Source organism: Triturus cristatus, chromosome 3_2 (assembly GCF_964204655.1).
Source record: "Triturus cristatus chromosome 3_2, aTriCri1.1, whole genome shotgun sequence".
Taxonomy (NCBI): Eukaryota; Metazoa; Chordata; class Amphibia; order Caudata; family Salamandridae; genus Triturus; species Triturus cristatus.
In genome coordinates, this window is record NC_140584.1 from 684853940 (window position 1) to 684867977 (window position 14038).

Consider the following 14038-nt stretch of genomic DNA (forward strand, 5'->3'; position numbering starts at 1 on the left):
AATAAATGTACTCTTCCTTTTCACAAACAAAAGCAGACTGGACAATCAATTAGTGTTATTTCTGCAAACCCATCAATGGTGATAACTAGCACACACCACCTCCCTTGATTAATCCTTGAATTGATCAGCAACACTACCCTCAGAATCAAGCTCTACAATGGGGTGTTTGGTTCCCAGTGAAGGATAAAAGTAGACCCATTATTTGTGCAGACTTCACAACTAATGCCTCGTTTTCCAACAGGCGCCCTTCCCCAGGTCCTCTGTATTGTACGTAAGGGCCCCTAGTATTGACAGGGCCACCAGGTCTACTCTTGCAGGCTTTACACCATACCCGAATGTGGCTGGTCTAAATTTGGCCAAGACGTGTAGATTATATAACCAAGTTGTTCTTTAATAGACGCTTGATTCAATTGGTTTCTTGTGCCTTTTTTTTTTTTTACAGGTCCTGCTAGGGCTGGTGCGCCTGCTCAGGCACACCAAGCTCGGGGACATATTAGCCCAGTGACTGAATTCAGTTATGGGCAAACACCCGCCTAATCATGTGGACATTTCATTTTGGATCGCTCAGAAAATTGACCAACTTACTGGTGTTTACCTAATGGTCTCAGTCCCCCTTTATCCCACTGCAACACACAAGAGACTGTTTGCCACAGTGTGTACTCTTATGGCACTCCCTCGATGGGAGTTTTCCCAAGAAAAAACAGAATGAACATGGGGCAGGTCCTGAACTAGATTTGGAGATGAAACTGGTTGGCAATTTTCCTGTTGGCTCCGAAATTATTCTAATGTTAAAGGTGTAGCAGCTTCTTTGGCTATAAGCCAGCGACTTGGCTAAGTGGGTATTGCCGACTGCAAGTAGCCTATTATCATTTCACAGGTGTATACATCCTTAGGATATAATAGTTTGGGGACCCAACATGTTTCCACCCTTGTAAAGCTTTTGACAACGATGCTCACCCTACCCCTGATTTTTTGAAGAAAATATGGGGAAATTCCAAACCACCACACCAAAAGAATAGACCTGATGGTGGTATCCCGCCCCCAGAATACTCGGAACGACAGAACAATTTCCGTTACCACTCTAAAATGAAGATTCCTGATCACTTTCGGGTTCCAGATACTCGGTCCTTTCAGGATTCATCTGATCAACAGTACGACAGAGGGCGTTCTGATCGTAGATAAGGAGTATGTGCAAACTTAACATGACACACGCTATTTTGACGTGAAAATCAAAAAGGAGAACCAACCACCTTCTTATAAACCCCATTTCCAGAAAAAGAACATTGCTGCCTTAACAGATAAATATGCATCATACGAGAACCATTCTCCTGGACAGGAGTTGTAAGGTAACTCCTCAGCAGCATGGCCGAAGTCACCATAGTGCGCTAGAGAATGCCAGCTTCTGGAGGTGAATGCAACTGAAACATTCGTCATGGTAGAAACCGCTGTGACCCCACCAGACTATCATTTAGAGCTTCAAGTTGAAGGGGGCGTCAAATGCATCATTAAAGCAATCTTTTAGGACAATTTAACTTATGACATTCTGGTGGAGGTAGATTGGCCACCTCCTTTTATTCTTGCTTGTCCTTAAGTTGAGGATGTGATCCTCCCTTTTCTCTTCTAGTTCCCGATTAAGTTAAAGCACAAGTTACTACTTGTGTAACGATATATCTGTAAGAGACATTAGTTAGTGATAGATTCCTTACCTTAGAATAGACCCCAGGGGTCAGACTGGATCCGGAAAGTTTTCGCTAGCAGTACCCCTGTGCGTCAGTAGGTGGCGTCGCGCGGCTCCGTGTCAGTCGCTGGCGTCACATTCGCCGAGATGACATCGCGGAGACTACTTAGGCGCCACCCACGCGCGCTGTCAGTTCTGTACACGACTTTCTGCGCCAGGAACGCAGAGCCATGCAAGAAACGGACCACTGGTGCCATGAAACTAGGGCCCTGAAAGGTGATGACCTTAACCCTAGAAATCTGTTCACAGAACGGGGAGGATGGGTGGGGCGGTAAGGAATCTATCACTAACTAATGTCTCTTACAGATATATCGTTACACAAGTAGTAACTTGTGCATCTGAAAGAGACACATTAGTGATAGATTCCTTACCTTAGAATAGATACCCCAGCAATATCAACCCCGGTGGTGGGTCTGCGAACAAAGGTCACACCAGAAAGTCACGGAGAACAGAACGGCCTAAGAAGCCGGCTATCCGGCCTGGAGTGTCCAGGCAGTAATGCTTGGTAAACGTGTGCAGCGAGGCCCACGTAGCTGCCTGACAAATAACCTGCAAGGGAACGCCGCGTCCCAAGGCAGTAGTGGCTGCCGTTGCCCTGGTAGAATGGGCACGGAGCCCCATGGGAGGCTCCTTTTTAGCCGAGTAACATGCTTTGATGTACAGAACGACCCACCGAGAGATGGTTCGTTTGTGCATGGCCCAACCTTTTTTGACGCCCACGTAGCCAACAAAGAGCTGGGTCATCCACCCGAAACGGTTGTGGGCGCTTCAGATAGAACGAGAGCGCACGTTTTGGATCCAAACAGTGGAGCCTCTTCCTCTTTTGAAGGATGCGGAAAGAAGGTAGGCAAAGTGATGGTCTGCCCAATGTGTAAGGGCGTGACAACCTTTGGCAAGAAAGAAGGACGGGTCCTCAAAACCACCTTGTCCGGATGAACAGAAAGGAAAGGAGGTTTGGAAGGAGAAGCCTGGAGCTCACTCACTCTTCTGGCAGAGGTGATAGCTACCAGGAAAGCCGTCTTGAAAGTGAGAAGACGCAAAGGACAAGTATGAAGGGGCTCGAAGGGAGCGCACATCAGATATGTCAAGACAAGGTTCAAGTCCCATTGAGGCATTATGAACAGCACGGGAGGAAACGTATGCGCAATGCCTTTTAGGAACCGGTTAACCTGAGACTTAAAAAGAGATGGCTGATCTGGAAGCCGTAAAGGCGGAGATGGCCGAAAGATAACCTTTGATAGTGACCAGAGCAGAGCCCTGCTGGGCCAAAGAAAGAAGGAACAGAAGGACTTCGGAAAGAGGGGCAGAAAGGGGATCCACAGCCTTAGCTGTGCATCACGCCACAAACTTGTTCCACCGGCAGGTGTACACAGTCTTAGTGGATGGACACCTGGTTCCCAGAATGACATCACAGACTTCGGGAGGAAGATCGAAAGCTGTCAACTGTCGCCGCTCAATCTCCACGCATGGAGGTGGAGGCTGGACAGGTTCGGGTGGAGGACCATCCCCTGCTGCTGTGACAGAAGACCCACCCGAAGAGGCAGACAGATCGGGGGATCGGTTGCCATGCTGAGTAGCTCGGGATACCAGTATCTTCGTGCCCAATCTGGAGCCACAAGGATGACTTGGGCCCGGTCGCGCAGAATCTTCTTCAGCACTCTGGGCAGAAGTGGTATAGGCGGAAAGGCATGCAACAGACCGCAACTCGACTCGCGACGAAAAGCGTCACCGAGCGAGTGCCGCCTTGGAAATTCCAACGCACAGAACTGATGACATTGTGCGTTCTCTTCGGTGGCGAATAGATCTAACCAAGGCACTCCCCACTGTAGAAAGAGACTTTGCGCCACGTCAGAGTGCAGACGCCATTCGTGATCCATCAAACAACGATGGCGGAGTTCGTACGCTCTTGCATTCAGAGAACCTGCCAGGTGTTGAACCACCAAGGTAATGCCTTGATGTTGCAGCCATGTCTAGAGGCGCAGAGCCCCCTGAGATAGGGTCCAGGACCCCACCCGCCGTTTGTTGCAATACCACATGGCAGTGGCATTGTCTGTGAACACCTGCACCACACTTCCCCGGACAGAGGGAAGGAATGCCTTCAGTGCAAGTTGGATCGCCCGCAGCTCCAAAAGGTTGATATGGAGCCGGGACTCTGCCGGAGACCAGAGTCCTCTGATCTCTGCCTCTCCCAAGTGGCCTCCCCATCCCAGGAGGGACGCATCCGTCACCACTGTGTGCTCCGCTTAGGGAAGGGAGAGGGATCTGCCATGGACCCAATCGAGATCAGTGAACCACCACTGCAATTGTCGTGCGGTGCCCTCCGAGATCTGGACATAATCGGACAGGTTGCCCTGATGCTGCGCCCACTGGAACTTCAGGTCCCGCTGCAGAGCCCGCATATGCCATCTGGCATGGTGCACCAGTAGGATGCAAGAGGCCATCAGGCCCAGGAGCCGAAGGGTCACCCTGACTGAAACCCAATATAGAGGCTGAAAGATCAGAATCATAGCCTGAATATCCCAGACTCGCTGCTCGGGAGGATAAACCTGAAACCGCATCGAATCCAGAACCGCTCCTTTGAAGGGGAGCTTCTGAGAGGGACCCCGATGCGACTTCAGCAAGTTGATGGGAGAACCCCAGCAAATGCAGGAGGTGGGAGACTACTGCCTGGGGCAAGCCGACCTTCAGCAATCAGTCGTCGAGGTAGGGGAAGACCGACACCGCTGACCTGCACAGATGAGCTGCGACCACCGGCATCACTTTCGTGAACACCCTAGGGGCGCTGGTAAGGCCGAAAGGGAGCACAGCAAATTGAAAATACACGTGGGCTACCGTGAACCGCAGGTTAACGCCAGGGGGCCGGCAGGATGGGGGATGTGAAAATATGCGTCCTGCAAGTCCAGTGCTACCATCCAGTCTCCAGGGTAGAGGGCAGCCAAGACCTGAGCCAGCATCAGCATCAGCATTTTGAACTCCTTCCAGAGGAAGCGGTTGACGTTCCGGAGGTCCAAGATGGGATGCAGACCCCATTTGTCCTTCTTGAGGACCAGAAAGTAGTGGGAACAACAACCCCTCCATACTTCCGGCCCGGAACGCACTCGATAGCCCCCTTAGCCAAGAGGGTCGTAACTTCCTGCTGGAGAGTCACCAAGTGTTCCCCCGACATGCGGTGGTACTGAGGTGGCATGGCTGTAGGGGTGGGCTGAAAGGGAAGGAGGTGGACTGACCCCATGGTGATTCCCAGACCCGCCCTGCAGAAGCCATGGCCGCGCTTGGGTCTGCACAGACTTGCTAAAGGAACGTGCCTGGGAACCCCTGCCGTTGCCACGAAAGGAACAAAAACCAGGAGCGGATGGAAGACGCAAGGACTTGGCCGTAGCCCTAGAGTCCTTAAAACGCTCGAGCACACTGTCTGCCTTATCACCAAACAGGCGGGTGCCATCAAAGGGCATGTCTATGAGCGAGCTTTGTACATCTGGCGACAACCAGGCGTGGCAATGAAGCGCCAGTCGTAGAAATGGCTCTACCTAGGGAGTCCGCGGTGTCCAAACCACACCGAATGGCGAACAGAGCTGCATCCTTACCCTCGGCACCAGCTTGAGACAGCACAGCCTGGGCCTCCTCAGAACACTGAGGCAATACCTGTGAAACGGCATCCCACACCGCGTGGGAATAGCGGCCCAAGAGGCAGGCGGTGTTCACTAACCTCAGCCCTAAGCTGGCTGAAGAGAGCAACCGTTTGCTGAACTGCTCCAGCTTTTAAGAGTCCTTATCCGGCAGAGCCCTAGGAAAGGCACTCTGGGACGTCGAAGCTTGGATGACCAAACTCTCGGACGTAGGATGAGTGGTCAGAAAGGCAGGGTCACCCAGTGTCGGGTGATGACGTCTGGCAACATTCTTTATCCACCGGGGCCCCTGTGGCTAGCCACAACCAAGTACCCAGCAGGACGTCAGTGAGGGTGTTGTTAAATGCCAGCAGGGGCTCCAACGAAGTGGACGCTGTCTGGAGCACCTCGTTTTAGATTAGTTTTCAGGGCCACCGTAAGTAGATCAAGGTGGAGGACCTCAGCGGCCCGACGAAGCACCATAGTGTACGAGGAACCCTCCTCCATGGTAGGCAGAGAGGCAAACCCTGGGTCAGAGGAGAGATAGAGGCAGCCGGCCTCCTCTAACTCGCCCACCCAGTCCTGCTCAGTCACACTAGCAAGCAAGAGGGTCCTTGGACCCCTCCCAGTCATCCTCCACAAGCGGGACAGGCTGCGGCAGCAGGGACAGGGAAAGGAACAAACAGTGCAGGGAACTGTGCCGGACAGGGCCGAACCAGCAGTGTCCCAGATAGGGACAAAAGTGTCTGTGAACCGGGGCAGGGGCGGGACAAATGGTACCCACTGCGGTGCCAGAGGCAGCAGCGCGGGACCTTGTGGCACCATGGCCGGAGCCAGCGGCGCAGGATTCTGAAGCGCCGGGGCTGCCAGCCTGACAGGATCCTGACAGGACTGCAGGTCCCAAGGGCACGAGCCCAAGGCCTAAACAGGTGGTCCAAGGTGGCAAAAAATTCTTGCAACTGAGCGGGAGTCGCGACGGACCCAGGTAAGGTGCGTGGGCCGCAGGACTTCCGGGCTCCGAAAGAGCCTCTGGGGCAGAAGCCCGTACCCTTTGGCAAATCCAGAGATAGACGGGGGACGTTGGAGAGCGACACCGCTTCTTCTACTTCTTTTTGTTCCATCTCTTACCCGAATCAGAGGGTGAAGCCTTGGAGCGGTGATGGTGGCCCCGTGAGCGTTCCCTAGAGCGGCCCCTGGACCAGGGAGGAGTGCCGGACCTCAACCAGCTTCCGGGGCCATGGCCACAGTCCATGCAGGTCCGGGAGTCGTGGTCGCTCTCCAGGCAGTAGAGACAGACATCATGGGGGTCTACCACTGACATATTGCGACTGCAAACAGTTGGACAGAATGCAGAACAATGTAATACATGCACCCAGTGGAGAGATCTGGGCCTAAATCCATCATTTTTTTGCTCACCATGCCATTCCAATTTGAACCCAGCCATATGCAAATCAGTCTTGACCCTGTGCCTCATGAGAACAGTCCAGCCCGAACTGCCAAGCTAGGTCCTCCCTGGACTGGAAACAAGCATCTTAGGACCGGTTTCGGGGTTTCACTCCTCTTCAGCCAGGATAGCTGGATTCCAGTGGCATGGGGAGCACAGGACCCACATCTGGGCATACCCGTCCCACTCAGGGGGACAAATGCAAAACAGTGGGACAGAATGCAGGTCGTACATTCACCCAGTACAGAGATCTGGGCCTAAATCAATAGTTTGTTGCTCACCATGCCATTCCAGTTTGGACCCAGCCATATGCAAATCAGTCTTGACCCTGCGCCTCATGGGATCAGTCCAGCCCGAACTGCCAGGCCAGATCCTCCCTGGACTGGAAACGAGCATCCTAGGACCCGTTTCGGGGTTTCAGCCCTCAGCCACTCAACCCAGATCTAATACTGATTGGGGGCGAGTGTGTGAAAAATTTCAGCGCTCGGTCTATCATCTCCTTGTTTATTTGTTCGCTCTAAATTGGCAGGGTATGCCCAGACGTGGGTCCCTTGCTCATGTTTGCCACTGGATTCAAGCTAGCCTGGCTGATGAGGGCTGTTAGCCTGAAACCGGCCCCAGGATGCTGGTTTCCGGTCCAGGGAAGACATGGCTTGGCAGCTGTTCCCACGAGGCACGGGGTAAAGACCAATTTGCATGTAGCTGTCTCTGAACTGGCAAAGTGAGCTAAAGAATGATGGATTCAACCCCAGATCTGTGACTGTGTCTGATAAGTTTCAACGTTCCGTCCATCTCCTTGGGTTTGCTTTGTCCCAAGTCAATGACCTCTTAGATGATGAATTGAACACTTATTTGGCTAGAGTGGATCTCATCTTTTTGCAGTGTACTGAAGTTACAAATTCAACTTTTATAAATCTCATCTTAAGTGTTCTTGTCCTTGGTAACAAATTAACCAATGAGTATGAGCTTGGCCCCTCAAGTTTAAAAAAAAATGTGCGTGGTTGCAACCTACTAATCTGCTCAAAATCTACAATTCTTGCTTTGCTTTTTAAACTTTGCAAGGATTCAAATTCCGGACTATGCTCAACACTTTTTTTTGTAGCATCCTACTGAATGCCTGCACACCGATTCGGAGATGGTTACAATCTGATTTGCTTGAAACGCAACATTTACATACATGTCTTAACACAATTTAGTCATCAAGATTTTACCTGATTTTTTTTGGTTTTACCCAGGTCACATTTCATGATGGCGATACTGTTTCCATTGTATACAAGTCGCATTTATATTCCCAGGAGGAAATGTTTGGCATCAGTTGAAAAAATACTCACAGCAGTCCAGATGGTGATCCTCGAAGAACAGTTTCTCCTGTGCCTGCCGGCTAGCACAAAAGCTTTCCAAATTTGAAAACCCTTCATGCACGATGGATTCACTGGGCTACATCCTTAGTAGTTGATGTTGACTTGGTCTTTGAACCTTTACAATTTTTGCAATCAACACGTTTATCTGGTATCTTCCACTTGATGAATATCAGTCTATTATCTACAGCGATGGTTCAGTTCAACCGGCTATAGGTTCCCAACAACAATACTTTGTGGCATGCAGTAGTTTTGGGCTCTATGTCGAACGGCATATTTCAATCTATTACTCACTCAGGGCCTCATGTAGGTAGCGAAATACCGGTCGGTAACGGCCGAATTTCGGTAAATATGCCGTTACCGACCGGTATACAGACAAGTGAGATGTAGGAGTCCAAAAACCACTTTTCGGTAAATATGAGGCGGTAAATACCGATTCATAGTTACCGAATACATAATTAACGAATCGGTAAACATGAAGTGGTAAATATGAAGTGGAAATAATCAAAATGACATGTAGGAGCACTCGGTAAATAAGAAATCCAGGAAAATCGGTAAATAAGAGTCGGTAATTAACACGGAAGGAAAGCAGGTGGTAACCAACAGCAGTGCAGCTCAGCAATCCCAAAATGCAACAGCGTGGACAGCCTGGCAGCCATGCACGTCATTGCAATGCGCCTACGTCTACAGGCAGCAGGACTGAGGGTTTGGCGACGGAAGGAACGCATCCACAGACAGCGCATCACACTATTCCAGCTGACTGATGCAGAGATACATGAGAGGTACAGGCTACACCCCGAAACCATCATGGACTTAAGCAGGGACCTACACCCACTCCTGGACCAGCCAATAAGAAGGGCGCACGCCATACCCCCACATGTGCAGGTGCTCTGCAGCCCACATCTGCTGGCATCCGGCATTTCGCAGGTGGTGACAGCTGCGGTGGGTGGTGTATCCCAGAGTTGCCTGTCCCGTTCCTTCAGGAATTCATTCCCCCATTACATTGGCTGCATTGATGGGACACACATCCCACTCTGTCCACCAGCTGACACAGAGCACATCTACAGGATCAGGAAGTCCACCCACTCCATCAATGTGCATACCGAATGGAATGTTATTGTGAATGGTCCCGTGGGTGGCAGAACCAAAAGGTGCGCGTATGCTATTTACAACGAGGTCTGCAAGTTGTCGCACAGTGAGGCGGCCTCCAGACTGAGAGCCATTGACCAAGCGAACATGGAGAAGGCCTAAGCCGTTATAGATATTAGCACTAGCACTCTCACTCCTAGGATTCATGCATGAGACAATGGGCACATGCAAGTACACGGCGCATGCAATGTACAAGCCCCGATTTCGGCGTGCGTCCTACGAGGTATCCCAGTGCCTGTGATTACACCTTCTTTCGCTGTGCTTGCAAACGGTATTCATTTAAATATGATAAATGATGTTTGCTGCGGGATGTGAGTGGTAATCCCGTACATAACTGTCTCGCATGAAGTTGTCTGCTGCAATACTGTTCTCATTCCACCCCCGCATGGGCGGCGGGATGTTTCCATCTGACCTTCGATTCCAACCTTGAAAGCAGAGTCCAACTAGTTGAGCAGAATAGAGCGCCATTGTCCCACAAACAGGTGCCTCTGACTTCCCTCGTGAAATATTTGTCCTTCACGTTGCTACTACGCGCACTGAGGAACAGGCGCTTCTGAATACTGACCTCCCCCTGCATTTCGGCTCTTTGATCCAATGTATTATCAATGCCTCGTCCACGACCGGCCGGGCTCAATTTGTGTGAACATGTGGGGCTCGGGTCTCGTGACCTCCTTCCACACTATTATTTGTGTAATTTCGGCATTTTACATTCACTGTTGCCGAGCATCTTTGGAGGTGTTCCGCTGCATCTGGCGCTGGTGGAAGGTGTGCTGCTTTAACTTTTCATACTACGGAATGGCTGCTCCTTCTGTGCCACACGAGCGCCTGTCCCGTCTGCATCTTCTTCGTGATAGGATGCTTGACTTCTATGGTACTTTGCCATTGGCGACTTTGAGCCTGGCTTATGGATTATCCTTCAGGTATTCCTACTTCACCTGCGTACAACCTGTATTGCACTGCCTGGATTGTCCCTTTGAATGGCCTCTGGATTTGTGCTTGACCAACATGCTGTCTCCGGTGCCGGATTTCGATCGACTGATGCGGCCCTTAGTGTCTCACGAGTTGTCCTGTTATGGTGTCCGGATCATGGAGTGTGGAGCGGCGCTTGGTATCCTGGGTAATTGGGACATCTCAGCGGCAGCCTACGACTTCTTGTCCATGAGCTATTTGGAGGAACATTCCGGGTGCCCTCAGATTGTGCTAGAGGCTCCGTTGGTTGGAGCACACGTATGTTCCTTTTCTTTACTCAATTGGATGGCTGAGACTTTTAGTGGCCCTGAAAACGATTGGCTGTTGGAAGCCGTGGCCACATATGCTGCCTATACATTCATGGATTGACTGGATAGTCGTCCATTGCGCCTGTGCTACTGGACAGCACCCTGGCGCGACATTCATTTCTTTTATTTCTCGTTTTTCTCTTCCTGATGGTCTGCTTGAGTTGTTTACTATATATGCATTGTGTTTTTTACAATTGTATGCTGCAATTAATTGGACTGTGGGACTTTGGCGCTGCATTGGTTATGCCCTGTCCTGCTCTGACCAAACTGAACTCTGCTTTCTCTCTTTTCTTGCCTATTACATATTGCTTCGCTCAAGGGGGCGTGTAGCGAGTTCTCCCTGCATACGAACATGCATTGTTCAGTTGGCATGACCGCGTTGAATGTTATGTAGCCATATTTGTGTCTTTGCACAAGACACTGCGTTTACATGTTCTTTCTTGAATAAACTGATGACTCGAAAATTCCTTCAGACGAGTGCATTATGTTGTTCCCATCCCAAGCACTGCGCAGCGACCTTGGTCTGTACATGCTGTGACACAGTCTGGAATTTTACACAATGCATGTTTTCCACTCTGGGTTGTTCGACCCACGATTTAGCCATGGCACACGCGCAGCTGCACATACCTGAAAGTTGGTGCTTTTAATATCACAGACATCATGTTTATTATTCAGACCGAAGGCGAGCCTTCCTGCGAGGAGACTCCTGATGCTCCTGTGATGTGATTTCACTGAGCTGATCTTTGAGGTATGGGGTCCCCTATTCAAGCCTGAGAGACCTTCTATGATGGCATGATTGTGATATTGGCTACTTGGTTAAGGGTAGGTGGTAGTATCCTCGGTATTTTCCGAATCGCTAAATACCACCTCGGTATTTACCGATTCGGTGTATTCCGATTCGTAATTACCGAATGTTACCGAATCGGTAACTGTTACCGAATTTTTACCTACATATAACTTACCGATTCTAATTTACCGATTCGGTACGGCTCGGTATTTACGAACCGGTAAAATTTATTTACCTACATGAGGCCCTCAGTCTCTAGGAGACTAGTGGACGCAGTTGGCTGAACTGAAAGCACTGCTTCTCACGCTTGAAAAGGAGACTATAAAGTTCCACACTTACTGCGTGATTTGTTCTATTGCGTACAATTTTATAATGATCATTCACATATCTGGCAACAGAATGACATCAAGGATTTCAAAGTAAACACAATGAAGCATAAGTTGCATTGCTAGGGTGGCGGATTTTAACGATAAATTGTCACTAACACGTCATGCATACATTGGGCCGTCAATGTATGGGAGCAATCTCAGTAAGGAATTCTATGGCAGATGAGGCAGCCAAATCTGCAGTAGCAACATGTAGTATAGCAGCAGTGACACGCTCTAAAACCAATGTTAATATCTTGGCTCCTGTCCATGCTTCTCAGGCCAGCACCACTTTACCTCATGGTTTTCCATCTAAAGTCATAGTCCATGAATGAACATCCAGGAATAGTAGGTACTTGAGTAGGCAACCGCACGATACCCAATCTTGACCAGTCTTATTGCCACACATGGAGTAGATTCCACACATGCGGGAGTGGCTGCCACCTTTTACAACATTATTGGTGAAATCGTTTAACCAGTAAGTCTGTTGTGTGAAGTTTGTCAGCATAATAAACGTTCTGTGACTCTTCCACCGCATGCACATTTATTTGTATCAAATGAGCCTTTTGGCTGGATTTGGCTTAATCATTGGAGTCTTTGGGTTTCAGATACAGCTTTCAAATCCATTTTGGTTGCAGTAGATTCTTGCTCCAGATTGCTCTGGGTTTGGCCACAGCACTCGACACTCAAACTGTTAAGACTTGCAAGTCTTCATCTAGACACATGTTGCACATTCCACTCAGACCAAAGTCCAGCTTTCACATCCAATGCATGCCGCAATTCAATTAAGTCCATGGGTGTGCAAGTGCATCTTTCTTCTACATATAGGCTATGGGCAATTCAGTTGTGGAAAGAATGAACTATGACAAAGGAATTAAGGATACAGGGCATGGTGACAGAATCACCTCGGGGGGGGGGGGGGGTAGGAGGGAGGGTGACCCAACATTAATAAACCCCATACAGAATGCCATTTTGTATCAGGATGTATATTCCAGAGCTTGATGGTCCACACATTACAACCTTCGGTGCAGATAACCACTATGCTGTTTTGCAGGATCTACATAAGTGCTGCAATGCCCTGGCTCGCACAAACTTGCCTACGGCTCTTTCCAAGAACACTCATTTCAGTTTATGGTTGTAGATCTTGGTTCATGAAAAAGTGGCCCTCAAGAAGGAATTCCACCTAGCATACAGAGCTCCCTCATATCCAGAGTACACAAACTGATCTTGCCACCGTTTCCATGTTAAAGAAAATAACTATTTCCATAGAACAGGTCACATTACACCATATGGCCAATTCTACACAGTATGTCCAAGAGTAGTCATCCCTCACAAGACTCTTGCACCCATAAGCACCACCATCGCTGCTTCTTGCTTCACCCTGGTGGCCGGGCGTGTTCAGTCATTTCAAATCCTGTCAATTTGGCACCAGTTTCTACTGCACCTTCTACTATGGGCGTAATTTATACTGGTCCTCCATTGGATACTCCCAAGTTACATTTTTCAACTCAGACTGCTGAATCACAACCTCCACTTTTCTGTTGGGAGTTCCTCAGGATACTATCAAAACCATTTCTTGTCCGGCAGTTCTTCGGTTCTGCACCCACCAACACGTTTTATTTCTCGGTTTGAACGCACTTATCTGGTCCCTTCTTGGATATACATTTGGACTTCATTTATACATGTAGGTTGGATTTGAGGCTCTTTTCTCCCATTCAGCCATTACCTTACAGAACATTGCACTACAGAACTGGTTGATGGGGTGTTGGCTCCACATTCTTACTCACAAAATGTGAGAAGTTAAATCCTTGTCAACATCTCAGCAGTTGCAGTGACTGATGGAATAGGGTGGTATAAAGTTACACTATATATATGGTTCTACAGAGACCCAGCAGATTTAATGTGTAACGTTTCTATGGTTGAAGTAATTGCACCAGGGTTACAATCGGGATTGGGAAGTGGATACTGCAAATGTAATGCTTTCAGAATTGCAATATTATACTGTTTGAATCAGAAGATTGCAATCTTAATACCGCCGAGATGTCCCAACACCATTATGGACATCTTTTTTTTTTTTTTTTACACAGGGCAAGTGGACAGCGTCCCCATCACAACTTCACTCCGTGGGAACATTGTCAGACTCCACCACAAGGTAGTTTAAAGTCAGGCAAGTATACACATTTCACAAGTTATGACCTTTCAAATCCAACCTCATACAATTTATAATTGGTTCTGATACAGTAAACGCATGTGCTTGCAAACAAAATTGATATATGCAGCTCCATTGGTCAAACGAAAGGCCCTTAATGGCGATT